Source organism: Vigna umbellata, chromosome 2 (genome assembly GCF_029865625.1).
Source record: "Vigna umbellata cultivar VRB3 chromosome 2, Vumbellata_1.0, whole genome shotgun sequence".
Taxonomy (NCBI): Eukaryota; Viridiplantae; Streptophyta; class Magnoliopsida; order Fabales; family Fabaceae; genus Vigna; species Vigna umbellata.
This window is the reverse complement of record NC_142166.1, coordinates 44,584,658-44,602,480: the sequence shown is the minus strand read 5'-3', so window position 1 is coordinate 44,602,480 and position 17,823 is coordinate 44,584,658. Positions and strand designations below refer to the sequence as shown.

General features: G+C 31.3%; 1 long non-coding RNA gene across 1 annotated transcript; it reads left to right on the top strand.

Moving 5' to 3' along the window:
- The first annotated feature begins 5,829 nt into the window (after positions 1–5,829).
- Positions 5,830–9,165, top strand: LOC148204089 (uncharacterized). The gene is made up of 3 exons (XR_015784462.1): positions 5,830–5,965; positions 6,115–6,187; positions 8,907–9,165. It is a non-coding gene; the product is annotated as an uncharacterized LOC148204089 (long non-coding RNA).
- The last annotated feature ends 8,658 nt before the right edge of the window (positions 9,166–17,823 follow it).

Sequence of the window (17,823 nt, the reverse complement as noted above, 5' to 3'; positions counted from 1 at the left end):
ATACTATATTTTATGGATAAATAATATATGTTCTGGTGTAAAAAGTTTTATTTTCACTTCAAACAATCTTTTTTATTCCTTAATTTTTTTTATTATTCGTGTTTTCTCGTCGATCAGGTATATCGATTAAAAACACTCTGATGTTTAAATTAATTTAATATTTAAACTGTTTACTAATTAATTCGTAAAATTTTCAAAAATCATATAAAGTTAATTACGATTCAATTTTGTTAAATTTAATTATTTATTTTTTTATCTTAATTGAATGCTTAACTGAATCTGATAAATAATAATTAGTTTCATCCAAATTCGTAAAATCAATTTGATGTAATTTAGTTGACATGTACCTGTCTATATATATAGATTGCCTTACAATATATTTGCTACATCAGTTATGAACTATCAATATGCATGGAATATTGTACAAAATATTTCTTAAATTGTGAGAGTTTAATGGGGAATTTATCTCCGTTTGATTCTTATTCTAAGTAACCTTATGCATGCACTTGCACTCTGGAAGAGCAAAGACGGTAATGAAGAATACAAAGGCTGGCAGTGACAGATAATGAATTGGACAAGCTTGAGTGAGAAGCAAAAGGCTGAGATATTTTGTACCTCTTTTTTGGCTAACTTGTGTTTTGTCCCTTCTTTATCAATTTTCATTTTACATGCAAAGCAAAAAATGTTTCTTCTTCAACCATTTTTAACACTTTAAAGCAACCAAATGTTTGTCACTCTGCAAATCTCTCACCCCACTTTTTTTTTTTTTGCTTTTCCTTAAATTTTTGTTGCTTCCAGCATTGACAAACAATTTCTTTTACAACTTTGACAATCAATCATGACTTCAACAAGTCCAAACTTGGACACCTTTAAAATCTATAAATTATCTTATTATATTATTTACCTAAGATTCAGCTTGTCACGCTTGAAATATAATAGATTTTTCAAACAAAATTTTAAATTTAATTTTTTTTAAAAAGCAATTTCATCTTATTTTTATATATTTGAATAAAATGTCAATAACGTAGGTATCAGTTAGTTGCACAAATGGAGTAAAAACAACCTTTAAAAGACGGAAATCGTGTTACGGTCAATAAAATGGTTTCTTTAGAAATTTTAATTTTCTTATAAAATTGTGTGTTAAAATTTTAAAGAGTATAATGAAAAGAAAATCAACACAGAATTTTTATCTTGGTTCAAATCAAAATATTCTATGTCCGGTAACCTTTTCACTAAAATATTGTTTCACATATTACAATAATATGAAATAAAGAGTATGAATAGAAAATACATTGGAAGAATCTTCCTTCGATAAACGAACCGAAAGAAAACTACTAAGCCAACTTGAAGAGAACTGCCCCGATCATAGACCCACTAAGCGCAGGCTTCTCCTATTTACAAGACTTGACAAGAGCAACTATCACTTGAGAACTTCCTCATAAAATCTATGTATTATCAAATGGCATAAATTTTTTTTCACTCACAAAGAGCTTCTCTTAGGCACACAACTATAATACTCTCAAATGAAAAGTTACTTTCTAAGAATCGTGGAAAACACTTTTATAACCTAAGGTTCGTGCAAGGTCAGAAAGACATCTTCCAACTACCACAAATAATCTATTATCATAAGTAATAGTTGATTATTTGTGTCTGTTGTGGGGTTTCAAAAAGTGATAATCGATTATTCTAAGGGATAATTGATTATTTACGCGACCTGGACAATATTAAATCAAATAGTGATAATCACTCGAGATAATCGATTATTTGCGCAATTAATCCCTAAGAAAGAAAACTTCTAAGTATTTATAAAAGTAAAATTATTCTTATACAAATGATTTATAGAGAAATCAATTTTAACATTTATAATATAGGTTCTTCATGTCTTTAAATCTTAACTTGTATCATCATCAAAATTACTTCAAAGCACCAATGTTTTCCATTGATAACATAATCATGATCAAACATATAATTAAAAAAACCTTTAACATGTCTATGGTTGAATTTAACTCAATCTAACTCAGAGATTGAGTCGATTATTTTTTTAAATAGTAAAATTTCAGTTTATTTTATTCTATCAATTAAAAATATTTTTTTAAATTATTTAAATAGGAAATAATATAATAATTTTTCAAAAAATACTATAAAATACCGAGAGAGAAAAAACATTTTAATTGCACATTTTAGTTAAAAACATTTTAATTGCACATTTTAGTTAAAAACATTTTAATTTTATAACTTAATTGACTCAACTCAATTTATTACAATAAAAAAGTGGATTAAATCTGACAAAATAAAGGATATAAATTGATCTAGTCCAACCTAATTAAACTTGAGATTTTCTTATTGGACCCATAATGACTTTACCTAAACCCACTTAATGTCACGTGTATACAGCCTAATAAGTATTACTATTTAATGAATAGGTTGTAAAATGAAGCTTGAAAAGATATTATCTTAAATAGAGAATGTAACTTCAGTGATAAAAGGAAAATTGAAAATATTAAAACATTTTATTTAATTAAATCAAATAAAAATAATGGATGAAAAAGGAAGGTAAAAGGGATAGTATAATTTATTTTACGTTTTGTTTATAGCAAATAATGAAAATATCGGCATTAGTTGATAGTTAGCTTATAAATTTATGTAATTTGACCAGTAGTTAATATTAATCCAACCATTTCAACTGCTCAAATTATGTTTTTAAGATATATATATATATATATATATTATATATATATATATATATATATATAATGCAATATGACACTTTCTTAAGTGCGTTTAGTCCATTATCTATTGCGCTTTACAATCTTTTGGGTCCATTTTACGATATTAGACAAATACCACATAGTGGACATGATTCTCCAACCTAAGAAAAGATAGAGATTGTTTTTCCACTTTAATTTTAACGTATAAAATTTCAATTTTTTAAATTATAAAATAGAAGCAAACAGCGCCATAAATTCTGTTTTCTTCTCATTGTAATAGAAAAAGTTAATCAGTTTTTACCATATTTTGTTTTCTTATTAAAACCATGATAAAATTAAAGTATGTTTATTTTAAAATTATCTCATATATAATATATAATAATAAGTAATATTAATATCAAACTCTTATAACACTTTAATACCATTTCATATGTATCATGAAATGAAATAAAAATCATACGAAAAATTAGTAGAATCTGAATGAAGAAATTATAAACCAAAATTAGAAAACCTAAATATGTCATAATTCATTTTAAGATATGAGAAAAATATGAAAACGTTGTAGGTGTTTGTATCGAGGTTAGCATTTAGCAATCAATAATTGCATATTGGGTGTTACTCCCTCCACCCCCACACGTCTCTTCCTCCACCTCCCCAATTTTCTAAAATGCCAATTATATCTTTCTAAAATGACAATTATATCCTCAAAAGTTAAAATTTTTTATTTTTATTATTTTAATATTTTAATTTATTTAAAACTTCTGATTTACTTCCCTCTGCACCTCTTCCTCTCTTCCATTTTCGTTTACCTTTCTCTCTTCCGTTAAGCTTCTTCTCCACCTATAACAAATTCATATTTTAACAAATTCATATTTTAACAAAATTATTACGTTTAAAAACTAACCATATATAACATTTAAAATTATAAATTTAAATATAAATTACTGTAAATAAAATAAACAAATAAAATAAAAACGAAACGTAAAAGGAACACTGCCTCTGGACGGATGACATCCTTCAACGGATGTCAACATCCGTTGAAGGCAAAACGGATGTCGACATCCGTTTTGCCTTAAACGGATGTCGACATCCGTTTTGCCTTAAACGGATGTTGACATCCGTTGAAGGATGTCATCCGTCCATAGGCAGTGTTCCTTTTACGTTTCGTTTTTATTTTACTACGTTTTGCGGCTCATGCAAGGATTATAGGCTTGGATATTAAAAGGATTATTGGAAGTATGGGAAGGATTTAGGGTTTAGGATTATTGGAAGGATTATGACTACGTACCTGGAGATGAACCACGACAAGGACACTACACCATAAACGCACTGCACCACGTACTGCACCGAGAACAAGAAGAAGATTGTTTGATAATTCTTTTCACGATCACCAAGCTTTGTAGAAAAATATTTTACTCATACAAGAAACTACGTAGGTTATCAGTGAAATATGTTATAAATGAATAAAATTAAAAAACAACAATTTTAAAAATAAAATTTTACTGAGGGGCAAAATAGTAAAGGAAAGGTAGAGGAAGGGGCAAAATAGTAAAGGGGAGGTGGAGGAAGAGATGTGTGGGGGTGGAGGGAGCAACACCCTTGCATATTTTATGAGGACAGTGAAGTGGTGTATGAAGCCCAGCCCACTAAAGTTTTAGAAGCCTTGTGGTCAAGCCCATGGATATTAAAGACTGTTGCTTGATTCAATAGGTCTATTGTTCTAATTTTGCTGGAGATGATATTCACCAATATACAACTAAATTTATTGTAACATTAAATAATATTAAAGAAAATAATTTTTTTTAAAATTTATTAACATCTCCAAACCTTATTATTTAAGTCATTCAAATATATTGTTCTATGAACAAAAAATATTAATTTACAGGTATTAGACTTTAAAGCAAAAGAACATTTTTTCCAGTAATTTTGGAATATTCTAATATTTAGGAGATTACAATACCATTATGTTTCAAAAATCCCTTTTTCCTTCATTCCTTTTTCTGATTTGACTGATGCAAACTTTAACAATACGTGTTTAGTAAGAATGAAATTTTGTTACGCATAAATTACATATTATATGTTAGTAATTATATTAATTAGCTAATTTAGATTATAATATGTTTAAATGTCATTGGTGTTCTTGCTAGACTTCTAAAAACAAGAGTTTGTGAAGGATAAAAAAGACTAAGATGAATCCAATTGAGTTAGATAAAAATCGATAATTTTAAAATTCATTTCAGATTTTCAAAAATTAAAAAAAGGAATGAACTGCATTCAACTTGTTGCTGCTAATTTTATTTTTGTTGTTATTTGGTATCTTATAATGTAAAAATTGTATTTTCTCTTTTGGATATTTACATTGATAAATTGAATGCATTTCTTATGATAGAAGATGTTAATATGTAATGTTATAATTCATTTTGTCATTAAAACTTGAAAGGAGATTTTTATTAATGTTTTCACTATTTGATTAATTATAAATTTTTTTCATTGTCTAGCATCTTAAGCATTTTGCATATACTAGTGCAAAAAGCTCATGTAACTTTGCCTATTATGAGTAGGTTTTAAGAAAACCGTAACATATCAAAATGAAAAAACATTTTTTAAATTATTGAGAATGTTGACATTTCAGTTCTAATAAAAACTATATAAACTTTTAGTTTTGGTTGTCTAGAATCAGTATATAGAAGTTTTTATTAGTTTGGAAAATGTCACGAGTATTTTTTTATTTAATTTTTGGATAGAAGTTTAGGTTTTGATTACTTTTAAAATTTGAATTTTAAAAGGTTTTACTAATAATCGAAGTTTAAACATTTACTTAGGATTATTTTTCTTGAAATTTTACGTTCGCATTAAATATTTCGTCTCTACAGAAGTTGTTTTTTTACTTCCTTTGCCACAACCCCGCTCCCTTCTTTCTTTATTTTCTTAAGGATTTTCACCCAACACCGTTGAAACTTAGTCATAGTTGTTGTAAGGTCCTGTGAATTAAAAAGGGGCTATTGGGCCTTAGTTGGAGGCAGTCAGGCCCATACTAAGGAAACCTGATCTTAGCAAGGGTCCTTCCCCATAAGCCAAAGTCTCATTTCTGCTTTTCCCTTTCTCACTCTAAAAAGAAACGCTTGCCCTAAAAGTTTTCTCTGCCTTCTCTCTAGATACCCAGAACCTTGAACCATAGAAAGTTGATTCTGGTGCTACCTAAGCGTTTGCGGAGTAGAGGGTTTCATTTCTACCGAACATTCTCTTCATTATGAACGGTAAGTTTCCTTTTCCCTTCTCTTTCACTGTTCTAGAACCTAGGGCATGCAACTTTGCTGGGTTCACGTGCCTTGTACGTTTTTCCTTCCATTCTCTGTCTATTCGAGCTCTAAGAGCTATGTTCTATCACCAATTTGGTGATCTGTAGGTTCTGTCAAGTTTCGCTCTGTGTGGAGGGTACTGTTAGGGCACTCCAGTAGGATATACTGCTCAACTTCAAGGTAAGGAGAGCTAGCTATTTATTCTTCTTTGTGTTTTTGAAATGTATGATGTATAGGTTTGATAAATTAGTTTTCTCGCTGTCTTACTGTTAAGTGTATTTTTATGGTGAACATGTTGATTGGAATCTGTTGAATATGTGAAAATGTGTATACATGGTGTACTGAACCTTGTTTGACTTGTATGAGCATGTGTTGGTTGTACTGGTTTCTGGATTGGAGTAAGAACTCTGGGAAATAGTTAAAATGGATAGTGAGTGGATACATGTACTGTTTCAGGTTACTGTGAGGGAAGGGGGTACCAAAATTGGGCAATTGGAATCTAGAGTATCATAGGGCAGTTGGGATGACTTAGGTAAATAACTTGGGACTTGTTGAGAGTACTATGTTGGTAGGATAGAAGAATCTTAAAAACCTGAGTTGGCACATCCCTGATCATAGAGCAGCCCTGGCCTGGTCCAGTCAGTTGTGACTAGTCATAATGTGCTGGCGTCGAAGGTGAGACTGATGCGTTCAGACATCTGATTCTTCTCCGATGACCAATTGGGTTAGCAAAGTGGGGATGAGGTGGAAATCATGTGTCAGTCTTGTTAGAGGAGAAAGAGGTTAAAAGAGTGTTGTTTTTGATTCTTTGGGAGGAACTGAGGTAGGGAGTTTGAGCATAGGTGGTCTTGAGAGCAATTGGACAGTGTGGCTAGCTTGTATGAGTCAATTAGAACAGGTTAAGGTCATAAAACTGAGTAAAGTCATGTTTAAAATGGTAGAATCAAAATTGGGTCCTTGGGTTAATTAGATTGAAGGTTTAAGTTGAAATGTGATAGAAATCACTCTAGAATCATGTTAAGAAGGGTTATAATCAATTAGACAAGTTTAATTAGGTGTGATACAAGGATTAGGAGGGTTATAAGTTGGGAAAAATAAATGGAAATGGTAAGGATTAGTGAGAGTGTGTGATTCTGCAGAATTCACGTTCTGCAGATTATGCAGAGTCGCTATGCAAGTTGTCTCGCATAGCGAGACCCTGAGAAGGGTGCTCACTGTCTTGGAAATTCACTGTGCGAGATGGTACGCTGTGCGAATTTCCAAAGGGTGATGGTCACTATTTTTGGACTCGCCATGGCGAATCCTTTCGCTATGCGACTGGTGGTGATCTGGGATCATTGCTGATGGAAGCTACTCCAGGATGCGCAGAAGAAGCTCCACAATGCAGAGAATTGGCAGCGGATTGAATGAATCAGTGGAGTTACGGAGTGCACGTAAGGTATTTGTGAATATGCTGGAGGTGTTGAGTGGCTGTGTTTGGTAGAGTTCTAGCTCAGTAGGCTTTCCAAAGGGGAAAGAAGCTAGAGGAGGTGCAAGATAACAATGCACAAGGTTGAACTTGAGAGTAAAAGCTAAAAATTGGCAGCATTTCCTTACTTCAAATCAAGTTACATTTACAAGTGATGAAGCTCTCTATTTATAGAAGAAGGAGAGCTTCTAAAACGTATTTTTAAATGTGCACATGCTGTAAAACAGATGGAGGAAGCTTGGGGAGCAAGCTGTAGTTGCCAACTCAACAAAGCATTTGGAGAAGATGGAGTTGCTGTCTTTGGGCGTTGACGTAGTGCAAAGGCCGTGGACACCAACCATCCATTTGTGCTTCTTTGGTTTTCTTACGTGGCAGCCTTTTGGAGTTGCTTAGACATGGTTCCTCCCTTTTATTAATATTCTACAAAAGCAATGTAAAAGTATTTAGCAAAGAGAACATTTTAAGATTTTTAGAAAGAAAAGATTAAGTCCTTTATTCAACTTCCCTTTCTTGGTCTTAGAGTGAAGTTGATACTTCTTTGGATGGTAAGTCCCTAAAGGGGTTGCCATCAACTGCCCATTTAATTCGAAGGGCGAGTGGGGCGCATAGCGAGGGCTTTGGGGAGGTTGGTCTCTGTCTGAGTTCTCGCATAACGACCTGGGTGCGCTATACGAGAGGCTTGAGGTCTGATGAATGATGCAACTTAATTCGCTATGCGAATTAAGGTGCGCTAGGCGAGATGATCATGTTTCGCCTTGCGAATGGGATGCGCTGTGCGACTCCTGTCGAGTCAAGTCTCTTATTTTAATATCTTTGCTTGGATAAATTGTTTGGAATGTATAGTATGAGGTGATTTATGTGGAAAGTATGTGAAAGTATGAGAATATTCAACATGTGATGTATGGTTAAAGAAAAAGGATATGTGGTTAAGAGTATGGTAGTTTGACGTAATTCCATGATCTTCAAGGAGAAGATTCATGGTGGTGCAATAGTGTTTAGAATGATCTACAGGGAAGCTCAGTCTTGGGGGTTATCCTAACGCTCCAATGGTCTTTCATGCTCAAGTAGAGAGGATTGAACCATGTGGTGAGGAGTAGCAGGAGGTCTTAGTCTTGGGGGTTTCCAGTATGCCTCAAGGCCCGGAACAGGCTAACCTCGTGAGTGTGGTAGGGTGGGGAACCCAAGTTTCATAAGCCACCACGAGTGCATGACCCGCTATAGCTCGGTAATCATTCTAAGTCCGGACGAGTCAAGTCTAGTTTATGACATGTTTCTTGGTATGATTTAACTTGCTTGGCTTAAATTATGTATTTGATGAATTGTTTACTCTAATATAGTATGCTTGTTTGTAAAACTAGCTCACCCTTGCTTGTTTGTGTGCTTGTGGTATGTGTTTTCCTTTGCAATGATCATCCAATTGGATGTGAGCAGATGAAGAAGAGGTATCTGTGGAACAAGCGCTGGAAGATGGTGATGTTGCAGCTTAGTATGCTTAGGATTTTGATTAGTAGAACTATTCTGAAGAAAATTTCCAGTGATCCTCTGTGTTTTAGAGACCAACTCTGACCTTAATTTAGATGATTGTAACTCATATAGTCTGCCTTATGTCTCTAACTACTTTCAAATATTATAACTGAATGACATCTTTATTATATATGCATGTCGTATATTTTGGGGATGTCACGGTTGTTCCTCAACATCAAACAAACGAACAGTGTGGGAGTTTTCTATCTTTCCCATTCAATTTATTTTTGTGTTTTTCGTTAAGTTAGAGTTTTTGTGTTGAGACTCCACAATGTCGAAAGTGATCCACGTGGACCTTGATTGAAATTTTTTATTGTCCTAAATTTTGCACATTAATAATTACATGTCTTAATTTTTGCAAATTTGAATTTTTGGTTGAAATAAGATTTTTTTTTGCAAATTTAAGGCATAATCTCGGTTCTCAATATATAAATGAAAATGATGGATCTCATGTCTTAAAATTATTTTTTTCAAAAATTGAGTTTTAAAAGGTTTTACGAATAATCGAAGTTTAAACATTCATTTAGGGTTATTTTTCTTGAAATTTTGTACTTGCACTAAATATTTCGTCCCTGCAGAAGTTGCTTTTCCACTTCCTTTGCCATAACTCTCCCCCTTCCTTCTTTCTTTCTTTTTCTTAAGTATCTTCACCCAACAGTGTGTGAGTTTTCTTTCTTCTCCATTCAATTTATTTTTGTGTGTTTTTCGTTAAGTTAGTGTTTTTTGTTGAGACTCTAGATGATCCACGTGAACCTTGATTGAGATTTCTCATTGTCCTAAATTTTGCACATTAATATTTAGTTGTCTTAATTTTTGCAAATTTGAATTTTTGGTTGAATTAGGATTTTTGAAAATATGAATTTTTGCGACATAATCTCGGTTCTCAATATAGAAATGAAAATAATGGATCTTATGTCTTTAAATTATTTTTTTATGTATAGAGGTGAAAATATGATGGAGAAAAAAATGGTTAATGTGGAAGAGGAAGAACAAAATAATGAATCAGAGAGGATGCTCAACATAATGTGCAAAAAAAATATTAGGCTTTGATTCTGGTAAGATAGAACTTTAGGTTTCAGTTTATAACCAAAGTGAAAAATTCATATTTTTTTATTTCGTCTAGACGTACTTTGTTGTTGAAATGAAATACAATGTCTAAAATAATTGGTATCAAATCATTTCTCTATACCATTGACTATGTTAGAAAATGTTGAAAATTTTCTCAAATTTTAAGTTAAATTAATATATTTCTTTTAATTAATTCTAAGAAGGAAGAGTTTGATATTAATAAGAAAAATGGAGGAGTTTCTAGGTTTGTTTTCTTGAAATTATCTATAATAGTATTTATTTATGTTTAATTTTTAAAAATTTCAAAGTTGATTTAGCCGGATGATTCTGATTCATATATATATATATATATATATATATATATATATATATATATATATATATATATATATATATAATACTTTCCAAGCAAATATAATAGATATAATTATCCAGATTATAATATGTACAACATAGTTAAGAAAATATTTGTAAGAGATCTGAACATATGATTTGAATGATTGTATTTAACTTTTGATTTTGATGTATTGGTTTATGTACACAGTCTGAACATATGATTCGAACATGTCTTTTGAATTGTTTGGATAAAATTCTAATATGCATTTTTTTTTACGTTTTAAGCTGCACAACTAGGGTTAAACAGATTTTATTTCCAATACAAGCCCCTATTACAAAACTCAGTTCAACTTAAAATTCAATTTTTGTTATTTTTATTGGTTATATGATAAAATATTTTGTTATGTAAAAAAAAATATTGGTTATATGATTTGTATTAGTTTTATCTCTAGTTAATCTGAGACTTCCAACACTCACCCTTCATGTCTAGGTACATCGTCTTAAATGTGAAACTAGACATTAATAATGCTCTGATAGCGAGTGGAACAATATGTCCAAAAAACAACAAATATCCTTAGGATAGACAAACTTTAATACCATAGTAAAAAATGGATTCAACTCCATAAAATCGACTTGTAATATAAGATTTCCACCCATATACACACATATATATATATATATTATAAATTGGTTTTATCTCTAATCAATTTGAAATTTCAATCATCTAGTTAATCAAAATATATTTTATGCATCGACTCGTTTAACTTTAAAATTTTGGAGGACTGATAATGTTACACTAGTAAAAAAACTGCTTTTTAACTCGCGTTATATGCTTCGGTTTAGGTGCAACCGAAGTCTATTAAAATGCGGTGGCATTTTTGTAATTTAAGCCAACTTATACGCCTCGGTTCAAAATCAACCGAAGCATATAAGTCATATTACCTCGGTTAAAGTAATGACCGAAGCCTAAAAGCCCACCTGCCCCCTGACAGTCTCTGAATTTTTTTTTTTTTTTTTTTTTTAAGAACTATAGGCCTCGGTCAGGTGTAAAACCGAGACCTATACGCGTTTATGGCTTCGGGCGAGCAGAGGACCGAGACCTATTGATTTTCCAGATCTCGTTAACAATGCCTCACTTTCCCTGCCTCGCTCCCTCCTCGCTCCCTCACTCTCCCTCCCTCTCACTCGTTCTCCCTCACTCTCCCTCCCTCTCACCCTTTCTGCCTCACTCTCCCTCCCTCTCACTCGTTCTCCCTCACTCTCCCTCCCTCTCCCTCGCTCTCCCTCCTCCCTTGCTCTCTCGCTCCGTCAATCTCTCACGCCCTCGCTCTCGCTCCGTCAATCTCTCACGCCCTCGCTCTCGCTCCGCCACTCCCTCCCCTGGCTCTCGCCTCCCCTGGGTCTCGCCTCCATCCCCAGGCGCTTCTTCCTTACCCCCACGAACCTCCCACAACTAAACCACACCACGCCGCCCAGATCTGCCACCGTTTCCGTAAAGAGCACCCGATGAAGAGGAAGGAGAGGCATTGCGCAGTCGGCGGCGGCGGAGGAAGAATATCGGAGAAGAACGGTGCGGGGATGGGGGCCTTGTGGCGGAGGCAGATGTGGAGGCTGCGAGGGTGAATGCGGAGGGCGCGGAGGGTGCGGAGGGCGCGGAGGGTGCGGAGGGCGCGGAGGGCGCGGAGGGTGCGGAGGCCGCGGAGGCCGCGGAGGCGAATGCAGAGGATGTGGCAGAGGAGGAGGAGAAGCGACAGAGGCAACGGTGATGGCGGAGGCGGAGGCGGATGCGGCGATTGAGGTGGCGGAGGCGAATCCAGAAGCGTTTTTCTCCAGATTTCTTTTATTTTTGTTTTGAATTGAATCTGAGATTGAATTTGACTTTACTTGTTAAATTGATTGCTTGAATTGAATCTGAGATTGAGATTGATTTGTTGAATTGAATCTGAGATTGATTTGTTGAATTGAATCTGAGATTGATTTGTTGAATTGAATCTGAGAAGCTTGAGGCACCAAAATGATTTTTGTCAAGAAACATGAGGAATACAGAAGCTTGAGGCGTGATACGAGTGGCTAAAGAAGAAGAAAAATAAAATAAAAAATGGACGATACTGCCTCGGTTCAGGCTCCAACCGAGGCCTAATCGTATCATTATATGTCCCGTTTCAAAAACCGAGGCATAAAGTCCACCGCTTTTTACCTCGCCCGAATATGCCTCGGTTCAGGAACCGGGGCCTATTAGCGAAAATAACCGCTGTCGTATCCCTTAACTGTACTAGTGTTACAAAAGTACATATAAAATGAATTACATAAAGTGCAAACGTAAATAGAAACTCATCCACATATTCTATCATGATGCTACTATTTTTCTAAACGCCAGAGTTATATAAATCCATTGACTTTTTCTTAATGAATTACATTAGAAAAAAAATCATCTTCAATGAATGTTTTGGTGAAGAATGTTGTTAACATCTGTACGTTAATTATTTAATAAAAAATTCATTTAATTATTTTATACTTATTAGAAATTTGTAAAAATAAAAGTTAAGTTAAATATATATGAAGTTAAGTTATCTAACTTCATATATTTTGGTTTTTTCACTTTAAAAATAAAAATATTTAGTGTTCTTTATTTATTAATTTTAATTATTTTAGGTGTTAAATAACAATTTTAATTTATATTAGAGTTTATATTTATTAAAGTGTATAAAAGTCTCAAACCTTATTTAACACGTTCAAAAATTTAATCTATTTATATTAGAAAGATATATTTATTTATTTTTAAAATTTGAAAATTAAAATATATTTGAGAAAATAGTTCTAATCTTTTATTAAAATATAAGGATTAAATATGTATTTAACTTTAAAAAATATTTTTTTAATAATATTTTAACTTTATGCATTTCTTATTGCGCTTCATCATGTGCAATTTTTATTCATCTCATGAGTTTTTAAAGTGATAAGATAGGTCAATTGTTTCATATATATATATATATATATATATATATATATATATATATATATATATATATATATATATATATATATAAAAACTATGATACCAGCAAGAGTGAAGTGGAAGATTTAGATGAATGGCAGATTACAAAAGCTCATCAAACACATTAAACTTAAAAAGTAAAAAAAAAATAGTTTGTGAGTAAAATAAATATTTTTAATTTTGCTTTGAAAAGAGTTTAATCTTAATTTTATAAATTAAGTTGAGTTTATATTCATTGACATTATAATCAAAATCCAGATTTAACTCATTAAATCATAAGATTTTACAATTGTATATACAGTATTTTTAATTCAGATCATGCTCGTAATACAGTAAAATTATTAGAACCTTCAAAAGTTCATATGTATCACTTGTTTTCTTAAGCATCAATTGTTTACTTTTTAAGTAAGTGAATTTAAATTATATAAAACTTAAGCCTAATTAAAATTAGTATAATTAAAAAATGAAACTACTGTGTGTATGATGTCAGTAAAAATAACACTATCTAATTAAAATTTATTTGTTTTATCAGCTATACAACAACACTTATTTGATTTTTTTAAACAGGATTTCAATTAAAATAAAATGCAAACTCAATTAAAAATTATAGATATGTTTTATTGCATTCTTCCCCCTATTAAAATGGGATCCTATGGTTTCATTGATTTATCAAACTCAAATGTCTCATGTTTTTATTTTCTTTAAATGAATTGAAGTAAAGAAAATTGGTTCTGAAAAAAAATTTAGTGGTTATATGTTCTTACGGCATAGACTTATAATTTATAAGGTGAGGAAACCTAATGGAGAGGTATGAAAAATCGGAGTCTGGGTAAAGTGTTTGAGAATGTGGTGACAGGGTATCATAACAGTAGAAAGGAGATGAAAACGAGTGTGGCAGCAGTTGCATCGTAACACTATTTACTGTCTCCTAAATCTCATTCCCCAATAACTTTAACTCGTGCTTGGAGATGTAGGGTAAAAGCAAACACGACCAATACCTTGAACATGCTTCCATTTTGTAACAATTTTAGTATACAAACTATTGTTTTAGTTGAGTAGTTTAAGGAATATATCTTACGAATAACATGCATGCAAATTGCTCATACCTTATAACAATCTCACGTGCTTACCTCACCTTCTCTTATTCGCTCTCATCAACAATATCGATACACCGATACGGTTGAGGTTAATATTTTCACAGTTTTAAGTCAGTATTAGTTTATAAGATGATAAATAAAAATTATAAACGATTTGTGAATAAAAAAATGTGTAAAAGAAGATGTAAAAAGTTATGAAAGGTGGAAGTAAAATATTTGAAACGTTGAAAAGTTGAGTTTGAAGGTTAGTGGAGAGAAAAAAGTGCGTTCCGTTGACAATAAGCGATAAGCGTGAAAAGAAGAAAAGGAGAAAGGAAAAGTAGTAAGAATAAAAAAGTAAGAAGAAGGGAAGGAGAGAGAAAGTGCGTGACAGAAAAAATGAAGTGGCATGGAGGACACGGTGTTGGAAGAGAATGTGTGTGTTTGTTTGGTGTGGTAACCGTAGGAAACAGAAACGGACGCCGAAAGGTAGAAGAGAAAGAGAAAGAGAAAGTGGTCCCCATGCATGGAATGGAGTGCCACTGTGAGTGTCGCACCTTATTCTAACACCTCATGCTTTCTGCTCCCTCTTCCGTTTTTTTTACTCTATGCACACAAAATCAGATTACGTTACAACTTTTCTACGACTGACTCTAAGATTTACTAAGGCTGTATAAAATTTAATTAAAAGAGTATAAATAAATATACACAATTCATTTCTTATATTATTATCTTATTTATCTAATGTCTTTATATCCATCTACAATTTTTCCCAAAAGATATATATCAGTTAAAAAATAAAAAGTACATTAAAAACAAAAACGGATTTACCTATATGCAAAAGTTACTGTTTGAGATGCATAGTCTGTTAATTTTAGTAATATACACGTGAATGTGAAAGAAAGGTACATATAGACACCAAGACAATGTTTAAAATAGTATATGAAAATGTGTATTACTCAATGTTTTTGTACGTATAACTGTTTGGAACTCGTCTGGACGAGTAACTGTTATGAATTCGGCCTGTTCTGTCAGGTATCAAAATACACCGATTAAATATTACAGAATTCTTAATCAAACATCTTTTGTAATAAAATAATCAAATTAGATTAATGTTTTTCTGCTAAAAGTTTATCATATTAATATTAAACTGACTAGTGACTTTATATAATGGATGTTGTATTATTATTTATACTATCTATCGTGTTTAGAGATAAAAGAACATCGGTCATTTATCTGTTCGTTTTTAATAATCCAAATTGATTGATAATATAAATTTCTAAAGAAACATTGATCTATATACATATATACCATCAAATTATATAGGTTAATTTTTTTATAAATGATTTTTGTAAATATTAGAGTGAAATAAATCAACTTAAAATTTGGACAATTATGGATTATGAAGGTGTATGAAAAGCTGATAAAATTTGAGTAAACAAACTATGATTCATTATAAAAATTCTTTAAATTATTGATAAAAATTCATTGATAGAAAGAAATTCATCATAGATTTGAATTACTAACTAACATAGATGTCAAAATGAGTTATAAGTCATATTCAACTCTGTTTATGAATTCAAGTTGAGTTCAATTACAAAATTTCAATTTAATTTAACGTGGTTAAATGAGTCAATTTACTTAACCCACAATTTACTTAGTCGACGAGTTAAACAAATTTAAACTAGGTTAAAGACGGATTGACTCGTAATCTACTAACAACACTTTATTAGTATTTTTACAATTTGTTATAAGTTTTTTTATTAAAAGTATTCACTACTTCTAATTATATATAGGTTCACAATTTGGTATTTTAAGTACTAAAATATTGTTCAATGATATTTGAATATTAGATGCTTAATTTATTTATTTACCAAGTTATACACGTTAATACTTTAATTTTCAATTACTGTCTTTATAATAATATTTAAGAAATTAGGTAAAGACTTTGATTCCCCTGTTATAAAACAGATGAATCAAATCGATATACTTTTATTGTACTATAATAGATATGTAAATAAAATTAAAAAATTACAACATTCATAATAAGTGAGTTAAATTACTAATCCACCAACCCTTTGAGTTAGGTTACAAAATATCTAACTCACCAAAAGTGAGTCGAGTTGAATTGATCCTTTTTAACTCAATTCGTCGTGAGTCAACCCGTATAAGTTGAATTGACTAACTTTGACACTCTTACTAGTGAAATTTATTGATGAATTTTAAAATTTTAATTATTAATCAAATATGTCATTAAATATATTTTCGTCACTAAAATCTTTCGATAAAATTCATTAATAAAATAATTTTTCATTATCGACGAATTTGTTCATTAATAAATTCGTCAGTAAAAAAGAGGACAAATTTCTCACCCAACTCTCATTTTCTTCATCCTCACAAGATATCACAATGAAGTAACATCCAACTTAGATACACATCACCCACTCAACAGAGTCTTCGGTTTAATGTTTAGAGTTTAAAAAAATGTTGTACTATAGTTCAAGTATTATTTGTCTATGATAGTATAAGACTTACTCTTGACTTAATACATATAGACCTTTGAAATCGATATATTTTTTATCCAAACATATTTGATCAGGATGAGATCATGAACAATAATATAAATAACATATTCTATGAGAAACATTAATCATGTTTATTAATTACCGTACTTATTATCATCTAACCCACTTGAGTATTGAAATGTCTTCTATGAACACAACTCCTACCCAATTAGAAGAAAAAAAACACTCTTAAAAAAATGAACATACTTGTAATTAGAAGCTTGAAATATTGAGAATCTTTACAGATTATATCTTGTTCAATAAAAATAATAAATATTTTAAAAAATTAAAAAAATATGAATTGATATTTTTTACAATTTTTAATTATTAATAAATATTTATAGAAGGTTTAGTCCAATGGAGTTATAATACATATCATTAGAAGAAAACAAATAACATTATAGAAAAAAATACCATAAAAAACTTTATAAGAAAAGAAAAACACATACAATAAAATGTATATTTAAATTAAACTTAAAATAATTAATAATTTTATTTATGATTATCCATCAAATTTTAGCATTATCATTTATAATATTTTTTAAACATTTTTTAAAATTACTGAGTTTTTTTTATACTATTTTCATTTTATTTGGGAAGAGTTGGCTGGGAAGATAGTTCGGAAGTGTGAAGAAGAATAGGTAAAGAGTATTGGGACTGGGGATTGAGTCTGATGAGTATATTACACGCAGTGAACGGTGGCAAAGAAAGCAACAACACCCTTCACGCGTGCGGGCCCACACTATTTTATGCTCTTTCTCTTTCTGCATTCGATGTGGACCCTG